This window comes from Ovis canadensis, chromosome 11 (genome assembly GCF_042477335.2).
Source record: "Ovis canadensis isolate MfBH-ARS-UI-01 breed Bighorn chromosome 11, ARS-UI_OviCan_v2, whole genome shotgun sequence".
NCBI lineage: Eukaryota > Metazoa > Chordata > Mammalia > Artiodactyla > Bovidae > Ovis > Ovis canadensis.
Window position 1 is genome coordinate 62,828,269 of NC_091255.1, and position 20,420 is coordinate 62,848,688.

General features: G+C 49.8%; 1 long non-coding RNA gene and 1 other non-coding gene across 3 annotated transcripts; both read left to right on the plus strand.

The window, feature by feature from the left end:
* Window positions 1–789: 789 nt before the first annotated feature.
* On the plus strand, window positions 790–3,515 carry LOC138415367 (uncharacterized). 2 transcript variants are annotated; one of them, XR_011247206.1, is made up of 4 exons: window positions 790–1,141; window positions 1,275–1,397; window positions 2,733–2,990; window positions 3,415–3,515. It is a non-coding gene; the product is annotated as an uncharacterized lncRNA (long non-coding RNA). The 2 variants fall into 2 exon arrangements; XR_011247207.1 differs by having other exon boundaries at window positions 814–1,059.
* On the plus strand, window positions 1,434–1,620 carry LOC138415559 (small Cajal body-specific RNA 16). Its single transcript, XR_011247312.1, has one exon. It is a non-coding gene; the product is annotated as a small Cajal body-specific RNA 16 (non-coding RNA).
* Window positions 3,516–20,420: the final 16,905 nt, after the last annotated feature.

The window sequence follows — 20,420 nt, forward strand, 5'->3', positions numbered from 1 at the left end:
GGCAGCACGCAGGTGCGGGCTCTGTGAGGAACTACACGTGCAAAAACAAACCCTGTCCTTCAAGACTTGCAGGATGATGAGGCTGGCGGAGCTGGGAGTTGAGGGGGCAGGGTGAGAAGGTCCCTGTAATTGAGGAAGGGAGAGCGTGGTGGCAGACAAGGCTAGATTCTGAAGGATTTGAAAGCCAGTACGTTGGGGGTTTTAGCCTGGAGACTCCCCAAGTCACAAATTCAAGCACCCTCCCGGGACCGCAGGTGGTATAAAAGTGAACAACCAGTGTAAAGCAGTAGGGAGTGGAGGGGGCCTGTGGCTAACCAGAATGCCGGCCCAGCCTAAAGGCAGATTCCAAGATTGCTGGTTACAGCATATTCGGAGTGACGTCAGTTTGGGGGGGGGGGTTCCAAGTAGGTTTAGGGGGGAGACACAGTGTCCTGAGGCCGATGGTCTGGGAAGAGGCTCCTGTTTGTTGAACCTGCCCAGTTGTGGGCACAGAGAGGGCCAATGGCTTCCTGGCTGATCAAACTTGGAAGAGTAATTCACCTTCTCTGCAGCATGGCTCTTTTCACCTGGAAAACAGGAGTGATCATTGTATCTATCCCCGGCCTCGGGATGCGGCTCCATTCCAGAAACCTAGCTGGCCTCCTGCTTCACTTGCTCTAGGGCCCTCCCCTCCAAGCTAGGGCGCTCTTCTCCAACATCTCGCGGCTGCGGCCCCTTTAAGGCGGCCATGGAGGACCCAGTTTCAGAGCTAAGGAGATCTTCTAGCTGCCGTCTCTGTGGTAAGCCGTCACTTACGGCCGGAAGTGCGTGTTCGGACCTGCTTTTGACTTTAGATTGGGAAGGCAAGGCCGCCACGTGTTCCGTCGTGTCAGAGTTGCTGTGCTCGCTCGCTCCCACCCGCTGGCCTTACCCCAAACCCGCAGAATGACGCTGATCTGCGGCGCCAGTTCCCGCCCTGGGGCGCTGACGAAGCTGCCGGCAACCGGACTTCAGGAATCATTCCAAGCATAGAAATTGGGTGTTGGACGGAAGAGGCCAAACTCAGGCACCAGGGTCGGGGTGAGGGGCTACAGTAGGAGGCGCTGCACCCCTTAGAAAAGTCTTGGATCCCAGGCAGGAAGGGCAGCAAGAGGTTTAGGGGGTGTGTAAACATCCATGAAACTTATTCCGGCCGTCGCCCCTGACCTCGGGCGTGGGGTAGCTCCTCCCGGCCGCCGCCCCTGACCTCAGACGTGGGATTTATTCTCCTAGAGCACGTGGATCTCTTTCCCCAGGGTTTTATGAGATGATGAGAGCTCTCTGGCCCCCGGCGGTTGGGTGAAGGCATTGCAATCTTTGCTACTTCTCTGCGGCGAGCCTAGAGCATATTCGGAGTGACGTCAGTTTGGGGGATCCAGGTAGGTCAAGGGTGGAGACGCAGGGTCCTGAGGCCAGTGGTCTGGGGAGAGGCTCCTGTGTTGTTGAACCTGCCCAGTTGTGGGTGCAACCTTGTACCAGGCAGCCCGACCCTGACCTAAAGTAAATTCCTAGGAGAACTTTTTCCTGGGTTTTGAATTTGCAGTAACAGGTGTGAACATTCTAGCAGCAGTTTGATGATCATGTATGATACTGCAAACAGAACGTTCATTGAAAGAAAAATACCTATGAACAGTGTTCATGTATGTTTGTTTTATTCAATACTTTATGATACTTTGGCCAGGCAGAGATGTTACAGACCTTTTTCTCAGGAAACTACAGCCTAGTTGGGGAAATAACCCTAAAGAGAGTATAATTCAAGCTGATATTAATGCTCTGAAGGAAAGCACAGTCTTACAAGAATGCGTGTCTCAAAGAACTTGATGGAGACTGGAAGGTTTTCCTGAGGATGAGACCCTGAGTGCGCTCTGAAGGATGTGTAGGAGTTTGGTGGGAAGGCCAGGGGGCAGCATGTGCAAAGGGCCAGTGGCCTAGCTAGTATTGGCTAGTGGAGGAACTGAAAAAAGGCCACTGTAGCCCAGAACATAAAGTGGAAAATGATGTGAAAAGAAGCTGAAAAGGTGGGGAAGGGACAGGCCACACAGGGCCTGCGGCTCATTTGAGGATTTGGAGCCTTGTCCTGAGGATTATAGGAGGTCAGTGTGGGTTTTAAACAAGATGATGTGCTAAAAACTGTTATTTCAAAAGATCCCTGTGTACAGAGCAGCAGTCAAGCAGAACTCTCTGTGATGCTGGAAATGGCCTATATCTGTGCTGTTCAGTAGGGTGGCCACAGTCCTGGAGTGAAATTTTGTTTTATTTATTTATTTTTTTGGCTGCATGGGGTCTTTGTTGTGGCGCCTGGGCTTGTTGGTCCGTGGCTCGTGGGACTCTTCCTGGACCAAGGATCGAGGCCGTGTCCCCTGCACTGGCAGGTGAATTCTTAACCGCTGGAGCACCAGGGAAGTCCCTGAAATGTTCATTTAAATGTAAATGGCCACGTGTGCCTAGCAGCTGCTGCGTGGAACAGTGCAGGTCTAGAAGTTACTGGAAGAGCAGTGCCACCCTTACTGGAATTGTGACACCTGAGCCCTTTCACTTCCTGGACAGAGGCCGAGACGAGTTCCACTTGGAGAGAATCCTCCTGTTGGTCTTTGCTGGGGATCTCACACAGTAACTACTAGTGGAACTGCTTTTCATTTTTATTTCCTTGGTGTGGTTCAGCCTGCTCCGTGAAGCATCATTCCTCCTTCTGTCTTTGCCTGTTTCGTTGTCAGCACACTGATGGAGAAGCGATCCTTCATCACGTTGAAGTACCTACAGCAGTCAAAGTGTTACATCTCTGCTTTGGAGGGAACGTCAAGAAAAGCGTGGTCCCTGGCCATCCGGGGTTTGGGGTGCAGAGAGGCAGACAGCAGGAAGTGCCGGACCCCAGCAAGATGAGTTTCCAGTGGGACCCGGCGGGATGTAACCCTGTGAGGAAGTGAAGGCCATTTCCAGCTGATGAAACATGACAGAAGGCGGGAAGCATGAAAGTGAGAGGACCGGGGAGCTGAAGAGTTGGGGCCAAACTGGGGGACTGCCCAGTGAGAGAGAATGGGAGGAGAATGAAGGGATAGGCAGGCTGGTATTGAGTTCTGGGGATTGTCAGAGGGCAGTTTACTGTGCCTGGTGTGGGCAGGTTTCTGAGGGCCCCTCGTGGTGGTGGGTGGATGCCCTGGTGTGCTTGGGGTGGTGGTGGGGGTTGTTGGGAAGTCACTGGGATGGAGCCCGTAGACTTGGAAGGAGAGGGGCGGCTGGGTCGCTGCAGGGTGGGCACCAGCCACATCATGTTCTGGATGGAAGGTAGATTTTAGGTTTTGAAGGGTATTTTATCGTATCAAGACAGTTTTAAATTCTCTGAATGTTCAGACTTGCTGAAGTTGAACGAAGAACTGATGTACTGTACTTTCTTTGCAGGTGAGTTCACTGGAGGAGGTGTGTGCTTGCCGAGTGAACACCTGCTGAGTTTGTTTCTGCCTGGTTCTCTGTGCCTGAAATATAGTGGTTGTGTTTTAGCATTTTCTGAGTTTGTCTGAATTCATTCTTATCTACATAATTTTTGAATGCTGACCTGCTTAAGATCCTGTTTTGTTTGAATATAAATGAAAGGAGTTGGACCCCAAGGAGACTTTTCATACACGTCACGGCTTCTGCGCTCATTGACCACCCGCTGAGTGTGTGCCCTTGGCCTCCAGGGGGCGCAGTGAGCAGCTCAGTTTCCGACGGAAGAGTAGCTCAAGGTCACACACCCTCTGGGCTGCTAGTGCCCTGGACCTGTGACTTAGTCCCTGAGCACCCCACTCTCACCCAGGCTTCTCAGTGAGCGAGGAACCCCCACCCTCAGCACACACCCAGGGCGCATACACATTGCAGGACCTGGGGGCTTGTGTTAACAGAGGTTGGGGGCTCTGCTGGGACTGGGTGGGGCCATACTTCCCAGCAGAGATTCTCCCAAGTCCCAGTGTCTTTGAATATTTCTCCCTCTGTTGATGTGGAGAAGGAACACCAGCCGGTGTTTTGAGCTGTGATGGTGGGAGTGCCATCATCAGACGGTCGGGCCATCTTCCTGTTGTGCTCGTAAGTTTTTTTGCGGCACAGAAAGGTCCCCAGGCCAGAAAGCTATAATCCGGGGCTTGCTGTCAGCGGTTGTGCGCCTGACTCCAGGCTCAGGCAAATGCTCGCGATACACACGTCACGCGAGTTTTATAGAGTTGGCATTCAAGGCCCTCCCGAGCCTCCTCCACCAGCCTTGTCAAGCTCACCCCGTGTCACCACCTCTGTCCCCACACGGCTTGCAGAAGTCACGATCCAGAGGAGGAGACAAGCCCGGGAGTGCTTGGTGGGCTGCCTGATGCTTAGCTGGGTGATTTCCACTCATCTCTTCCAGTGTAGTGGTTCAGAGAGGCCCAGGAGAACCTGCCAAAGCCCTGTCACCTCTCTGAGTGGCCCTGTCTGTCCTCATTCCGAGGTCAGAGGGCTCGAGCAGTCCCAGGGTTCAACAGGCAGAGGCTGCCTTCCAAACCCCCCAGCAGGACCCTTCCCTTTGGGGCCCCAGAGTTTGAACGCTGCAGCGCCATGGGCAGTGTGCCCCTTTGTACCCGACACCCCCAGCACACCGCCTTTGCAGGGAGGAGAGCATCCTGCCCTGGCTTTGACGGCTGTACCTTGGCCCGCTGCCGTGTCCCCACTGCCTCACAGCAGGGGAGTACTTCGGACAGGCCAGGTTTCTTGTGGCTGATCTCATCTCAGCCCACAGCAGTCATGTGAAGCAGGGACCCTGATAGTCATCTCCACTGTGCAGATGAAAGAACTGAGGCCTTGAGGTTAGGGAGATAGAACTGGTAGAGGCAGACCCTGAACCCAGAGTGGATGCTCTTAACGCTACACACCCAAACCCCACTCCAGAGACGTAGTCCAAGCAGGGCTGCCGAGTTTAGCAAATCACAACAGGCTGCCCAAGTTAAGTTTGAATTTCAGATAAACGAAAAAAATATAGTGTATCCTAAATATTGCATGGGATATACTAAGACTAAAAAATTCTGTTGTTGGTTTGGCATTCAGATCTCACCAGGCGTTCTGTGTTTTATCTGGCAACCCTACCCAGGGCAAAAGCCTCTGCACAGCCCTGTGAGAGGAACTGGGCGTGGGGCTGGGACGGTACCACCAGCGAAACAGGATGTACAGAGCAACGGCTGGGAAGTTTGAGTCCTCAGGAGTGGAAACCTGGAAAATAGGCCTTTCAGTCCCCAGGGCCATTCACAAAGTCTCCCCAAGCAAAGATGGGGCAGGGTGTGGCCTGCAGTTCCTGAAGAATTGCTCACACATACAGAGAAGGTGGCCTCGGGGATGGTGGAGGCCGAGGTAGGGCAGAGGCGCCCAGGTGTGCTGCGTTACAGGCGCCTTGTGGTCCACTGTGTAGTATGGGCTTCAAGGAGTCAGCCTGGGCTCTGCAGCCGTGGCAGCTGGCACACCGAGGAGCTGGGGCCAGAACAGAGTCCCGTGGTGGCCCTGAGGACTCTTGACAGTATTGGAGGTAACGCAAGCCACACAAAACATTTTAGATTGGTGATAGCCATGTTGGAAAAGTGAAACGTGAAATTACTTGTAATAATTTATTTAACTCAGTATGCCAACAATGGGCTTCCTGGTTGGCGCTAGTGGTAAAGAACCCGCCTGCCAATACAGGAGACATAGGAGGCTTGGGTTCAATCCCTGTGTCAGAAAGATCCCCTGGAGGAGGGCATGGCACCCCACGCCAGTGTTGCCTGGGGAATGCTGTGGACAGAGGAATCTGGTGTCTCCTTTGTCCATGGGGTTGCAAAGAGTTGGACACAACTTAAGCTACTTAGCACACACACACACACACACACACACACGCACGCGCCACAAATAGTTTCAACGTGCAGTCGTACAAAAATTATTAGTGAGACATTTTACTTTTATAAAAAACTGCATCTTCAGAACCCAGCGTGTATTTTACACTCGTGGCTCCTCTGGGTTTGCCCCAGCCCCACCCTGAGTCCCAGTGGTCACGTGCGGCTGCCACCATGGAAGGGGCACGTCTGAGACCCGCAGGCGAGTCAAGCCTTTGCCCTGATTCTCAGGTGTCCAGGGAGGGAGGGAGTGAGCTCACGCTGTGGAGGCTGGCTTTCCTGTCTTTGGGGCCATCTGATCTTCAGTGGCCCCTCAGGGTATTACTGTGCTGCTCTTTTGCCCGAGGTCACCGGACAAATGCTAGTGGGTGTCCTCGACTGCCTGACTGCCATCACGGTCTGCAGGGATCTGGGATGTCTTCAGGGTCATTCCAGGGGCAGGACCCCCAACCAGCCATTGCTCCCGCCTTCCACCCTCTGTCTGGTCAGCTTGCTCAGGGTTCTGGCTGTCAGGAAAGCTGGCCAGTTCCAGTCAAGGCCAGCCCTGCCCTCCCGGTCAGCCTCTCCAGGTTGCTTCCAGGACGGGACGTGAGCCTGGCTGAAAACGTATCTGGAGTCTGAAAGGAGATCAGCTCCATCCTGATTTTTGTGAAAGGAGCCACTGGGGACCGAGGCCCCCAAGTGCCCGATCTAAGCCCTTGCCAGAGAGGCAGGGGCAGCCCCACAGCCCAGGTGCTTACAAGTGTCCCAGGGACAGCTGGTGCATCACTATTAAACCTATTCATTTCGCCGGGTGCTTGAAGGGCCCCTCTGATTGCTGTGACTCTGCAGGGCGGCCGGAACCAATTTCCTAAGGATGATAGATTCTGCTCATTTGCTGCTCTCAAGCTGTGGTTGCTTCTGTGTACAGGAGCAAAACGCTTTCAAGAGGACTTCTCCTGGGACTAACCTCTGGGGGAGGGGGCTTTGGAAGGGGAGGTGTCCTCGGCCCCCTCTGCGTGGCGGTAGGGGTGACTGGCCCCCGAGGAACAAGGGATGCCAGGCCTGGGGAGAGGAGCGGAGGGATGGGCAGGCTAGGGCAGAGGATGAGGCTGGGAGGGGGTGGGAGTGGAGGGTGGGTTGCTAGCCTGTAGCTCCTGCTTGGATGTCCTCTGAACAGTCCGAATCACCTGGAGATTTAAACATCCCGATGCAGACTTCCCTGGTGGTCCAGTGGTTAAGACTCCAGGGGAGGGGACCCAGGTTTGATCCCTGGCCAGGGAACTAAGATTCCCGTGTGCCACACAAGGGGCCTGATGTAAATAAATAAAATATTAAAAAAAATAAGATACTTTTCTGGACTTCCCTGGTGGTCCAGTGGTTAAGACTCCCTGCTCCCACAGCTGGGGCCCTGGTTTCTACCCCTGGTTAAGGAATTAGATTCTGCATGCTGCAACCAAGACCTGGTGCAGTCCAATAAGTAAACAATAAAAAAATAAATATTCTGCCAGCAGGCACCACCGACAAGAGAGACAGATTTTTGAAGGGTCCGGGGTGTGGCCTGGGATCCGGCTCTTTCAACATTGCACAGGTCATTCTAACACCCTGGATCGAGGCGCTCTGTGCCCTGCAGGTTTGAACAGACCAAGACAATCCTCTGTCTAGAGAAACTGCCCAAGACTCGCAAATGGACCAGGAGACACTGGGCGGGCCAGGTGCGGCCCATCCCCAGGGGTTGCCCGGACTTTTGTCTTTCTTTTGAAGAGGCTGTTCTGCAGCTCAGAAGGGGGAGAAATTGGGCTGTAGAAAATGGAAACAGTTCCTGTCCACAACGATGCAAATGGATCTCGTCCCACACAGATAGGATTGGCTTCTGTCATCTGGAAGAGACGATCTCAAACATTACCTTTTATTGCCCCATTGACCAGTTCTGCATCTGTTAGCAAGTTCGGTCTAGCGTTCCAGATTGCCTGTCTACATGGCTGATTTTCAGATTTTCCTTTCAGCTGGTCTTAACATCTTATCAGCTCCCTCATTAATTAATGAGCTGGAAACATGACTTACATATGTCCATTTTATGTGTGAAAGTGCTGTGTTCAACTTTTGAGAATTATAATTTAGCCCCTCTCGGGGGAGTGGGGTGCGCCTTCCTGCCCCCTGGTCCTCTCTGGGCCCTCCTGCTGTGTCCACCACCTGGTGCTGGCTACACCTCCCCGTCTCCCCAGCTCGGCTCACATGTAGCCACAGGACGCTGTTTATAGTTGTTAGTCACTAAGTTGCATTCAGCTCTTTTGCAACCCCATGGTCTGTAGCCCACAAGGCTCCTCTGTCCATGGGATTTCCCAGGCAAGAATACTGGAGTGGGTTGCCATTTCCTTCTCCAGGGAATCTTCCCGACCCAGGAATTGAACCTGCGTCTCCTGCATCAGCAAGCAGATTCTTTACCACTTTTGGCCACAGCCTGCAGCAATGTGGGATCCTTGTTCCCCAACCAGGGCTTGAACCCGTGCTCCCTACGTTGGAAGAGTGGAGTTGTAACCTCTGGACCACCAGGGAAGTCCCCATAGTAGTTATAAATAACTTTGAAATGTCTCCCACATGGAGTTAAATCCCCTTTTCCATTCTTGATACGGTTTTTTACCTTTTTTCTTGGCTAAAGTTTTTCAAAGGAAAACGTGTTTTATTGATGCTCTCTGTTTTCTATTTCATGAGTTTTTGCATTTGCCTTTGTTATTTATCTCACTTTCTTAAGCTTTACTCTGCTGTCTTTTTCCCCTGGCTCCTTGCATTGCCTGCTTGACTCATATTTTTCACCTTCCTTATTTTTAGAGATTTCCGGCGCCCTTTAAGTACCATGTTAGCTGCATCTCCCGTGTCTTGATGTCCTACTGGACACCCACACGCTGCTTCAGACTTCCATGGCCCTTCTCCAGCTGCTGCCAGCACTTCTGCCAGCTCCACCCGCCAGAGCGGGCATCCAGGTTTGAGAATGGCGGAGCTGCACACTCCGTAAATCACGGCCGTGGAGATCACAGCACCACTTTTGCAGCATCCGATTGTCAGTACAAGTCACCCGACCTCTTGTCAGAGAGCAACAAAGAATTTTCTGTTCTTCTCCATCCACCATCACAATGACCATATGGCCTATTTAGTCTATCTATATAAGGTTCAAAACAGACAAGACGAATCTACAGCAATAGATATGTGAATAGTGGTTGGGTGGGGCTGAGGCTGGACTGGAAAAGAGTACAAGGGGATTTTCTCGGGCGCTGGCAAGACTACAGTGATTGGGGGGGTGTCAGTTACGTGGATGTGTATGTATTTGTCAAAACTCACCAAACTGGACACTTAAGAGCTGTGGGTTTTAGTGCATAAAATTGTACCTTAATAAAGAGACAGGCAACAGCAAATACTACAGAGTTGTCTTAGTTCTGCTCCCCACTCTACACAACACACACACACACGCACTCACATCAGAGCCAGAGGCAGAGGTTTGAGAAGTAATCTTCCCAAGCTTATTTGGGAAGTAATACTTATTTGGGAAGTAATCCCAGTGGGCAAGAGTGAGGGATGTGGAGAACAGGAGAGGAGGGAAAACCAGTTCAAGACGCATCATCAGTTTTACCACTGCTGGTGGTGACTGGTGTCTGGTTTGACCAGGACCTTCTCAGGAGCCTTATGAAATGCGTCTCAGAACTGTTTGCCCAGAAGGACAAACAGGAAGCACTATTTCACTGGCTCATGTCCCCCATGGGTCCAAGTTGACTTCTTGACATTAACTCCCTGGTACTTCTGGATTGTTATGAAGTACCAAGGAGTTGCTTGTTGCACTCGGGTGTGATAGCCAGCTCCCAGATGGCCCCAGTGACTCTTGCTCCTGTTTCCACAGCTCTGGGTGGTACCAGTGTGTTCTTGCACTTGTGGACACAGCACCACATATCTGCCATCAGTCTGATGCACCTACCAAATCCTGGGAGACAGCTCAGCTGCGCTGCGGGAGGTTACTCCTTATCAGGTAGCTTCCATGAACCTCTGATGAGCCAGCCTCCTGCTCTTTTGAGTTCAGATGCTTCCAGATGACGGAGTATCTGCTGAGACCAGTGGATCTGATACTATCCATCATCTGCACATTATCACATCTCGTTTGCCTCCAGCAGTTGGGAGTGGAAATTTATTGAGACAGAAGGGAACTTTCTGCGGGGAGCTAATACCACTATATGGGTGTAATCACTCCATATAGTGATAGAGGTTTGGTTAAACAGTGTACAAATTTGTCAAGACACAGTGAGTGTGTACTTCAGATCTGGGCATTTCATTGTGTGTAAATTTTATCTCAAAAGTAAAAAAATATAAAGAAATAGCTCTAGCTAATGATATGTATGCTGAGTTCTTTAGGAGAAGTGTATAGATGACAGCAATTTACTTTGAAATGCATCAAAAATTAAGATGCATGGGCTGTCTCAGGCAAGTCACTGAACTTTTGTTTCAGGGTCAGTCTCTCCATGTGTGCTAGGGGTCAAGTTAGGCCCACCTTGAAGGTAGGGTTAAATGGAATCCGGTTTGTAAAACAGTTTGTGCCTGGTACAAATGCATTCTTGATAAATAGTTTTTATTCCCCTACATAGGTAGGTAAAGATACTTGCCCAGAAATACCTGATTTTGGTCTGGAGCACCATTCAGGACAATGACTGTAGGGATTTGAACTGAGAAGACGTCTTATCAAGTACCATATTTCTGATGTAGTTATTCAGAGATCCTCTACGTCCACTGTTTCTCAGCTTCTTTGATTCTCAGCGGAGCTTGAAAAGAAAACCTACCCCATCTCACCATGTGTTACAACAGGTCGGTGTCCCCGAATTCTTCACCATGTTTGGTCTCCCGTCTTTCTTTCAGAACAGCAGCCACAGGACGAGTAGCCTGCGCATGTTTTATAAACTCCTCCCTCCTATCGATTTCTTGGCAAGTGTCTGATTCCATTATGATATGGAGAATCAACTTCAGGCCGCGGGAGGCTCACTGAGGTTGCTGTGATGCTGGGGCATCTATTCATCATCCTCTCCCACGCTGCTTCCAGCCTTGTCACCAGCACAACAAACACTTAATGGATCCTGGCTCCCGCGAGGCCCCAGATTTCACCACCAGGAGGCTCTGGAGTGGGTCTGCTGCTTCCTGCTTTGGTGAAAAAAAAAAAAACCTAAACCTGGCAGAGGGGTAATCGTAAAGTTTTATTCTCCCATCTCCTTCTTCTCATTTGTAAGGGCTTGCAGACACACATGACTTATTTATATTCTGACTCTGAAAGAAGCTTGCACTGCAAATGCCTGCTGGGTAATTGAAATGACAGTCTTCAAAAATTTTCTACTTCCTGTCAGCGTGCATTCAGTTATCAACAGTGGTAGTCCTGAAGGATATGCTGCTCTTGTGAGCACTTGCAGAGGCTTCCCAAGGGTCTTTAGCAGCCATTTTGACTTTATTTACAGTGGCTGTCTCTTCCGGTGACTTCACGGTGATGTCCTGGGTGGTACCCGGTGGTGCAGAAGAGCCCTTCTGGATAGAGAATGATGGAAACATTGTAATAGGAGAGAATCTTTGTATTCTGAGTTCATCACTAAAGGGATGTTGCCGTTATGCCTTAAATTACACATAATGGCCCATCTTTGGGAACCCTGCCTCCTAGGTAATGAGCTCTAAAGTAAAATAACCTTTGTTTAGGGGCTTCCCAGGCAATGCTGGTGGTAAAGAACCCTCCTAAGAGATGTGGGTTCGATCCCTGGGTTGGGAAGTTCCCCTGGAGGAGGGCATGGCAACCCACACCAGGATTCTTGCCTAGAGAATGCCATGGACAGAGGAGCCTGGCGGGCTACAATGCATGGGGTCGCAAAGAGGTGGACACGATTGAAGCAGCCTAGCACACATGCACGCACCTTAGTTTAGCTCATAGGCAACATTCCAACCAGGCCCACCTGTCAGTGACTGCAGGGAGGAAGAAATGCACACCTCCCCTCCAGAGGCTGCCTGGAAATGTTTGACTTCACTCTCTCCCTTTTCAGTATAGAAGAAGCCTGAATTCCGACTCAGGATGGTTCTTTGTGATGCAAGGACACTATCTTCTTGGTCTGCCAGCTTCCTGAATAAAGTCACTATTCTTTGCCCCAACAGCTTGTCTCTCGATTTATTGGTCTGTCATTTGGCAAGCAGTATGAGCTTGGACTGGGTAATATCATCTTTCAGCATACTTTTTCTTCATGGTTTTCCCATTCTGTTTTCTTTATGGGACCTCTAATAATTTGCCCAGGACAGAAGCCAGTGTAACAGAGAGCTGAGCACACAGAGTCAGACAACCCTGACTGCAAATCTTGGGTCTGCAACTGTGGTCGGTGAAATCTTTGCTTCCAATTCTTTACTCCCTCTCAGTATCAGAATGAGAAATTGTTGCCCTTTGGGCATATGGCTCTTTAGTTCTTCTTCACTTTCTGCCATAAGGGTGGTATCATCTGCATATCTGAGGTTATTATATTTCTCCTAGCAATCTTGATTCCAGCTGTGCTTCATCCAGCCCCACATTTCGCCTGATGTACTCTGCATATAAGTTAAATAAGCAGGGTGACAATAGACAGTCTTGATGCACTCCTTTTCCTATTTGGAACCAGTCTGTTGTTCCATGTCCAGTTCTAATTGTTGCTTCCTGACCTGCATACAGATTTCTCAAGAGGCAGGTCAGGTGGTCTGGTATTTCCATCTCTTTCAGCATTTTCCACAGTTTCTTGTGATCCACACAGTCAAAGGCTTTGGCATAGTCAATAAAGCAGAAATAGATGTTTTTCTGGAACTCTCTTGCTTTTTCCATGATCCAGCGGATGTTGGCGATTGGATCTCTGGTTCCTCTGCCCTTCTAAAACCAGTTTGAACATCTGGAAGTTCACAGTTCACATATTGCTGAAGCCTGGCTGGGAGAATTTTGAGCATTACTTTACTAGCATGTGAGATGAGTGCAATTGTGCGGTAGTTTGAGCATTCTTTGGCATTGCCTTTCTTAGGGATTGGAATGAAAACTGACCTTTTCCAGTCCTGTGGCCACTGCTGAGTTTTCCAAATTTGCTGACATATTGAGTGCAGCACTTTCGCAGCATCATCTTTCAGGATTTGAAATAGCTCAACTGGAATTCCATCACCTCTACTATGGAAGGACTGATATTGAAGCTGAAACTCCAGTACTTTGGCCACCTGGTGTGAAAGAGCTGACTCATTTGAAAAGACCCTGATGCTGGGAAAGATTAAGGGCAGGAGGAGGAGGGGATGACAGAGGATGAGATGGTTGGATGGCATCACCGACTCAGTGGACATGGGTTTGGGTGAACTCCAGGAGTTGGTGGTGGACAGGGAGGCCTGGTGTGCTGCGGTTCATGGGGTCGCAAAGAGTCAGACGCAACTGAGCGACTGAACTGAACTGAACTGGGTGTGTGGCTTTGCAGCCCATCCTGCTAGAGTGAGCAGAGTACATGAGATGTGGGAGCCTGGTCCAGCTGAGGGCTTTAGGGTGCGTTGTGTTTGGTTTACATGTCCCCCAAATCCCTGAGAAGAAGACTCAGGGAGTCTGGTTCCAGAAGGATGTGGAGGAGCCAAGCCAAAGCCATCGTGCAGCCTGGAGATGATCCCAGCCGACCCAGAGAGCTGTTCGAAAAATAAACATTGGCGGGGTGACTCACGTTCCTTTACAGGACCAGAGAGCAAATAGTCTGGACTTTGTAGGCCATCGGTCTCTGATGCAACTCCTTAACCCCACCATTGTGATATGGGAGCAGCCACAGGCAGTACATAAACAAATAAGCGATGCTGGCCCTAATATAATTTATTTGTTTATTTGGCTGCACTGGGTCTTAGTCGTGATTTGAAGAATATTCAGTCTGAGCTGTGGCATGTGGGATCTAGTTCCTTGACCAGGGATCGAACCCGGGCCGCCTGCATTGGGAGCTCAGAGTCTTAGCCACTGGACCACCAGGGAAGTCTCAGGACATTGAAATTTAAATTTCACGTGATTCTTGTCACAATGTATTTTGATTTTGAGGGTTTTTTTTTTAACTATTTTAAAATGTAAAGACCATTCCCAGCCATGGGCCATGGAAAGACAGGTGGTGGGCTAAGTCTGGCCCACTGGCCATGATTTGATTGCCCCCTAAACCTCAAGTCTTTCATCACAAGATGGAGGGAACAATAAAGTATTTCCCTCTGGGGAAATGAAATGATGTATTGGGGTGGCTTTGATGGTAAGTATTTAATCTATGATGGTTAATCAGTATTAATTATGAGCAGTCACTATGACTTTACTCTACAATTATGTAATTCTATAGAGGGCGAGAGAAGTGCTCTTTGCTTCAACCCAAACCAAGAGAGGGAATGATTCCCTTGCAAGCAAATCTTCAACAAGTGGGGCTCCGAGGGGACCCTACAAGGAGAAGCCGCGGGCAGCTCACTCCCAGCCAGGCTCCTGTGGATCTGCGATCTTCCCAGCTCCTATCTCAAGACAGACTGGGCCACAGAGGAGGTGTGCCCAGGGGAGCTTGGTCTGTGTCCTCTAGAGTTCCGGGCGTAAAACACGGAAACAGATGCCTGCTTCCACCTGGAGCACTCGAGGGCAGGAATGTGGCCGCAGCAGCTGGTGAAGGCTGGGCAAGTGGGGACTGGGATGAGATGGCCCAGGAAGAAAGGATAGAGGATCCCCCAACCTGTGTCTTCACAGGTCTTAGAAGGCGCTCTAGAGGTTCTCATTGGCTCCTGCGGTTCCGTGTCAATGACAGTGACTCGAGAAGAGACGGGAGTCAGGGCTTGTCCAGGCTGCCCTCGAGTGGACCGCTGGGAAAGGACACTTTCAGAAGGGGATGGAGATGATGTCCAGAGGGAGCCTGAACAGCACCCTAGGAAACTCAGGGGGCAGGGGGATGGTGGTCTCCATGGAGACCACCTTGAGAGCAGAAGCTGCCTGGGGCAGATGGACCAAAGACAGAGTCGATGGGCAGTGAGTCCCTTCCACTCCTATCTCAGAGACTTGGCTGGGCTGGGCAGGAGCTGGGACCCTTGAGAGCTTTGAGCTCAATGTGAGATAGTGATTTAAAGCCAAAAGGATTTGTAATAACTGAAAGTGATGGGGAAACAGCGGGATCTGCCTGGGCCCTCGGTAGGAGACAGAAAGCAGAATTTGATAAAGTGCAGCTGACGGCATTGATTAGAGAAAACATAAAACCGTTTTATGTTTATACCCCCGAGTCTGAGATGCTCAATAAACCAGCTACGCAATTGATTCCAGTCCTCATATTTTCTCTCCACCTCAGCTCCTCTACCCTGAGGGAAATGTTACAAGCCAGTTTCACCTTTTTGACAAAGGAAGATGAAAGGAGAGCTCTGTTGAATGGCTATTTGCAAGGACACACGGAGGCCTGGTGTACACCTTTTATCACTGGAACCCCCTGAATTAGGTGTAACCTCAGTTCCCTTTCACTCTGAAGATCTGACCTCAGCTTATGCATGATCCATGTGGCTTATAAAACCAGGCGTGTGTGCATGTTAAGTTGATTCAGTTGTGTCTGATTCTTTGCAGCCCTATGGATTATAGCCTGCCAGGCTCCTCTGTCCATGGGATTCTCCAGGCAAGAATACTGGAGTGAGTTGCCATGCCCTCCTCCAGGGGGTCTTCCTGACCCAGGGATTAAACCTGAGTCTCTTGCATGTCTTGCACTGGCAGGCGGGTTCTTTACCACTAACGCCACCTGGGAAGCCCATAAAACCATGGAAATACAGCTGAAAGAGAGAATTTATGCTTTTGAGCTCTAAGAAACCAAATGTTTTGCTTCCTTTCTGGGTTTTTCCCCTACTTTTTCTCTTAAAATTCCCCAGTTTGAACTTTATTTTCTCTACCAATACAGTTTAAAGACCTAGAACTTGAGGTGCAGCCTTAACTAATGGAGATCTGAGGCTCCCCTAGCCTGCTTAAAATGCAAATTAAGTCACAAAAAATAAAGCCATATTCTTTGTATGTCTTAATATAGAGACATGTTCTTTATGTATTAATATATGTCTTAAGATCTTAACATATGTCTTTATAGTATTTAAATGTCTTAAGAATTTGTTGACTTGAATTATAGCCATCACACCTAGAAAGCTTTCTCAGCTTTGAGAATCTAAAAGCCATCCAGGGGCTTGGGGAAGAATGACTGTGTGTGTGTGCGTGGCTGAATCCCTACCTGAAACTATCAAAACATTGTTAATCACCTATACTCCAATACAAAATAAAAAGTTTATTAAGAAAACAAAAATATCTACCCAGGATTTTCTTCTAGTGTTTCAGTGCTTTCATTGTTTACATTGCTATCTCTGATCCAAATTGGATTAATTTGTGTGTTAGGAGGGAGATGAGAGGCATGGCTTTAAAACAAATATGTGGGGACTTCCCTGACAGTCCAGTGGTTAGGGCTCCATACTCTCATTGCTGAGGGCCTGGGGTTCAATCCCAGGTCAGGGAACTCAGATCCCACTAGCTGCATGGTGCAACCAAGAAAATAAAAATAATAAAGCATACTATTTTTTAAAAAATTAAAAATAAAATAAATGTGTGCTCGCCTGAATCATGTAAGGCCTCAGTTACCAACTTCCCACCGCTGTCTCACACCTGACAGGCAATGTTCACGTGGGTGATGCCCCCCTGTGAGCCTGTGCAGGACTGAGCAGGTGGCTGGAGGCTCAGGAGCACAGGTGGGACACAGACACAGAGGGAAGGTTGTTCTCACAAAGTCAGTGGAGGAGGCTGGAGGGCAGCATTTTTTAAGGAAAGCAGCAGAAAGAGCAGAGCAGGTGTTAAGAACTGAACTTGGTGGCCTAGCTTGAGCTAGGAAGTGGGAACAGGAAGCAGGACCCTATGGATAACAGAATGGTTTGGAGGGTGAAGGAGAGAATGGAGAAACTTAGCGTAGTAGCAGTTTGGCTAAATATCACACAGAAGGACAGTCCCAACAGCTAGAATTTCCTCTGCTGCAGCCGGGATCTCATCAGCTTTGGGGGATAACTGGTTGTAGAAGCAAGAGGATCAGCTTTGGAGTGTCAGTCCTAGCCTAGCTTAGGGGACCTTGACTAGGTTAATTACCCTCCCTCAAAAGCCTCTACTTCCTCCTTTATACACCAGAAACAGTTCCTGTCTCGGGGGCTATTCTGAGGATTAGGTGAGAATATCTGTAAAGCTCGCAGGACAGTGCCTTGTTCCCTGGGAGAGGTTATATGTTTATTAATTTTTCTTTTTCCCCGCCCCACTTTCTTTTGATTCCACAAGAGGGACGCAGTGGCTAAGGATGCAAAGATATACGCATTTCCCCAGGTGGAAAGGGTTTAAAGGCCTTCCAGATTGCTTCTCGGCCTTTTGGGTAAGATCGAGTATACAGGGCTTCCAGGTGGTTGTTTTTAGGTCTGGAGATGGTGGTGGGAACGGCAGGGTGGGTGCTTCGGGCTGTGAAGCAGAACTTCTTCATAACGCCCAGCCTGGAGGGGAGCAGAACCCTAACCACACACTGTACCTCTTCTCCTAGGTTCCGCATGTCTGTAGCTGGTATTTATTGTTTGCAGATTCCAACTGGCCTGGGACTAGAGGAAAGAAACATGGGGGTCTGAAATTGCCGCCAGTACTGTGGGGGCTTCAGGAACCAACTTGGTACCAGTTGGTTGGAGAAATGTAATTCCCACGTGAGACCCATCTCCTGACTCTAAAATAGAAACACACCGGCAAAGCCAACCTGTAAAGAAGGGAGGAGGCTTACTGGAGCATCTTCTTAGCTCTCAAGTGGTACCCAGTTGGTGACATGTGGGTCTGAGTCATCACCAGCAGCAGATGTCAATTTCCACAGGGGTCAATTTCCATGAGTCTTGAAGTCATCTTGTAGCTGTGAGAACACAAGTCACCTCTTCTTCCATGTTATTTTGTGATTACTGCTTGAAAAAGACAGAGACACAGAGAGAAACTGACAGATGGGGGTGCAGGGACGAGAGAGAGAGAGAGAGAGACAGACAGTACGCATGAAGGAAGGAATCTCAATAAAAGAATCCCAAGTCTAGTTTTTGTCTCTCTAGAAGTTCTCATTTTTCAAGCTGCCACGGGGATGTTGGTGCTCATGTGCAAACTCAATTCTCCATAATCCTGCAGCGCTATGGCCCAGGGACAGCCTGAGTCTGGGGACACGTCACCCATTTGTTCTTCTGACCCTGCCACACACCCACCATCCATCAGTCATGGCTGCAGGGAGCAGAGTGTTTCCATGTTCCCCAGATGTGCGATCTCTCTCCCTCTGCTGGAGATGGCCTCTGCAGACTGGAGGCACTGGGACTGGCCCCAGGTGGGCCCCTTTGCCTCCTGCATCCCTTTGCCTTGGAGAGTTCTCCAAGGTCCCTGCAGCTCAGACCATCCTGAGGCTGACTGCCTTGGAATGACCTCCCAGCGACACCCATCAAGTTGTTCTGGAAATCTCCTTTATTCTGTGCTTCTAGGGTTCCAAGGAAGAGGAGCTTTCTAAGCAGAGGGGTCAGGCTGGTCTTGCAGTTATGTTGGTGATGGGGGGTGAAACATGGATGCAGCCTTGGAGATGAGGGGGCCAGCGGTGCCTGAAGAGGGAGTGGGCTCACGGGAGTGTCAGTGGGCAAAGGACACTTGGGGCCCTCAGCTCCTTGCCCACCCGCCTCGCTTGCCTCCCCACTGCTTCCTGCCAAACCTCATTGGTCCCCCACCAGGTCCGCACACTGACCCCGTGACAGCTCGTGCTGGGGTCACGTGGTGGGATGGGAGGGGGTGTTATCAGTCCAAAACACGCCAGCCGCCGGCGTGTTTTATGGGATTCCGAAAGCGTGGCAAGTGGAAGAAAAATCTTCCCCTAAGCTTCCCTCAGAAGATAGAGGGGGAAAAAATGAGGAATGGGAGAGATGAAAAGACTTTTTTCTTGCCCAAATAGGAGCCACACTTCAGATGAAAATAACATGTCTTGAAGGTGGTGATAAGATAGGAGAGAAAATTGCTCTCAAAGCATTTAAGGCGGTGCCTCCCTCTTATCTTCCATGCCCCTACCCGGGGGAAGACGGTGTTTTCAGCTGATTGAAAAGAACCCAGTAGGTGGAACAAAAGCTGGTCTCTGAGAACATTAGCCCATTGTTTAAAGTGTTTAATTTCAAGCCTTCAACACTTTCTTTTTTTAAAAAAACAAATCCATGAGGCAACTGTAGGGAGAAAACAAGAGCTGCCTGCCAATTAGCGCTATCTTGCTTGCTTGTCCAACTGCTCCATCTTTTGTTAAAGCCATAAATGCATTTTTCCAAGCCACTTGGCTTCTCGGATGCTGTATATTTAATCTGCCTGGAACATTCCACAGATCGGGCGCTTTTCAAAGCATTTCATTAGAGCTGTGACTGCCCCATGAGGGTGCACACCCAGCCCCTCCCAGACAGTGCAGTCAGTGCTCAGCTTAACAGGCAGCCTTCTTGGCTGGCTTTGGTCACAGAAAATGTGTCACTTGTGGTTATGGGTTGACTGGCATCCCCTCCAGATTCACATAATGAAGTTCTAACCCCCATGGCCTCAGCATGTAATTTGGAAGTAGAGTCGTTGCAGATATAATTAGTTAAAGTGAAGTGAAAGTCTCTCGGTCATGTCTGACTCTTTGCGACCCCACAGACTATACAGTCCATGGAATTCTCCAGGCCAGAACACTGGGGTTGGTATCCTTTCCCTTCTCCAGGGGATCTTCACAACCCAGGAACTGAACAAGGGTCTCCTGCATTGCAGGGAGATAATTAGTTAAGATGAGGTCATTAGGGTGGGCCCTAATTCAATATGACCGGCATCCTTATAAAAGGGGAAATTTGGTCACAGAGACACACATGGAGGAGAGATGGCATTCCAAAAGCCACGGAGCAGACTTCCCTGGTGGTTCAGTGGATAAGAATCTACCTGCCAACGCAGGGAACGCGGGTGCAATCCCTGGTGCGGGAAGATTCCACGTGCGATAGAGCAAGGAAGCTTGTGCATCGCAACTACTGAGCCAGAGCCTGTGCTCCAAGCACAGCAACAAACAGTAACCACTGCTTGCTGGAACTAGGGAAAGTCTAGAGAGCAGCAGCGAAGACCCAGGGCAGCCATAAATAAATAAACAAGTACACATATGAAAAAGAAAAATGTCAAGGGCATGCCTTTCAAAACAAAACAAAGAGTCAAGGAGAGGAGCCTGAGACACATTCTCCCACCAGCCTCAGAAGCAACCAGGGCTGCCGACACCTTGGTTTCAGACTTTTGACCTCCAGAGCTGGGCAAGAATAAACCCCCATTGTTTAAGCCACCAGTCTGTGGCGCTTTGTTACAGCAGACACAAGGAGCTCAGACATGGTAGGAAAAGCCCCTTCATGGTCCAGAGTGTGCGGGAGGCTGCCTCAGTTTCGCCATGTGGCTGAGCACCGACCTGGTTTAGGGGATGGCGTCAGCTTTATTCAGTCCTGTTTCTCAGGCCTCTCCTCTTTTGCCCTCACTCACCTGACTCACTCCTGGGACCACCAGTC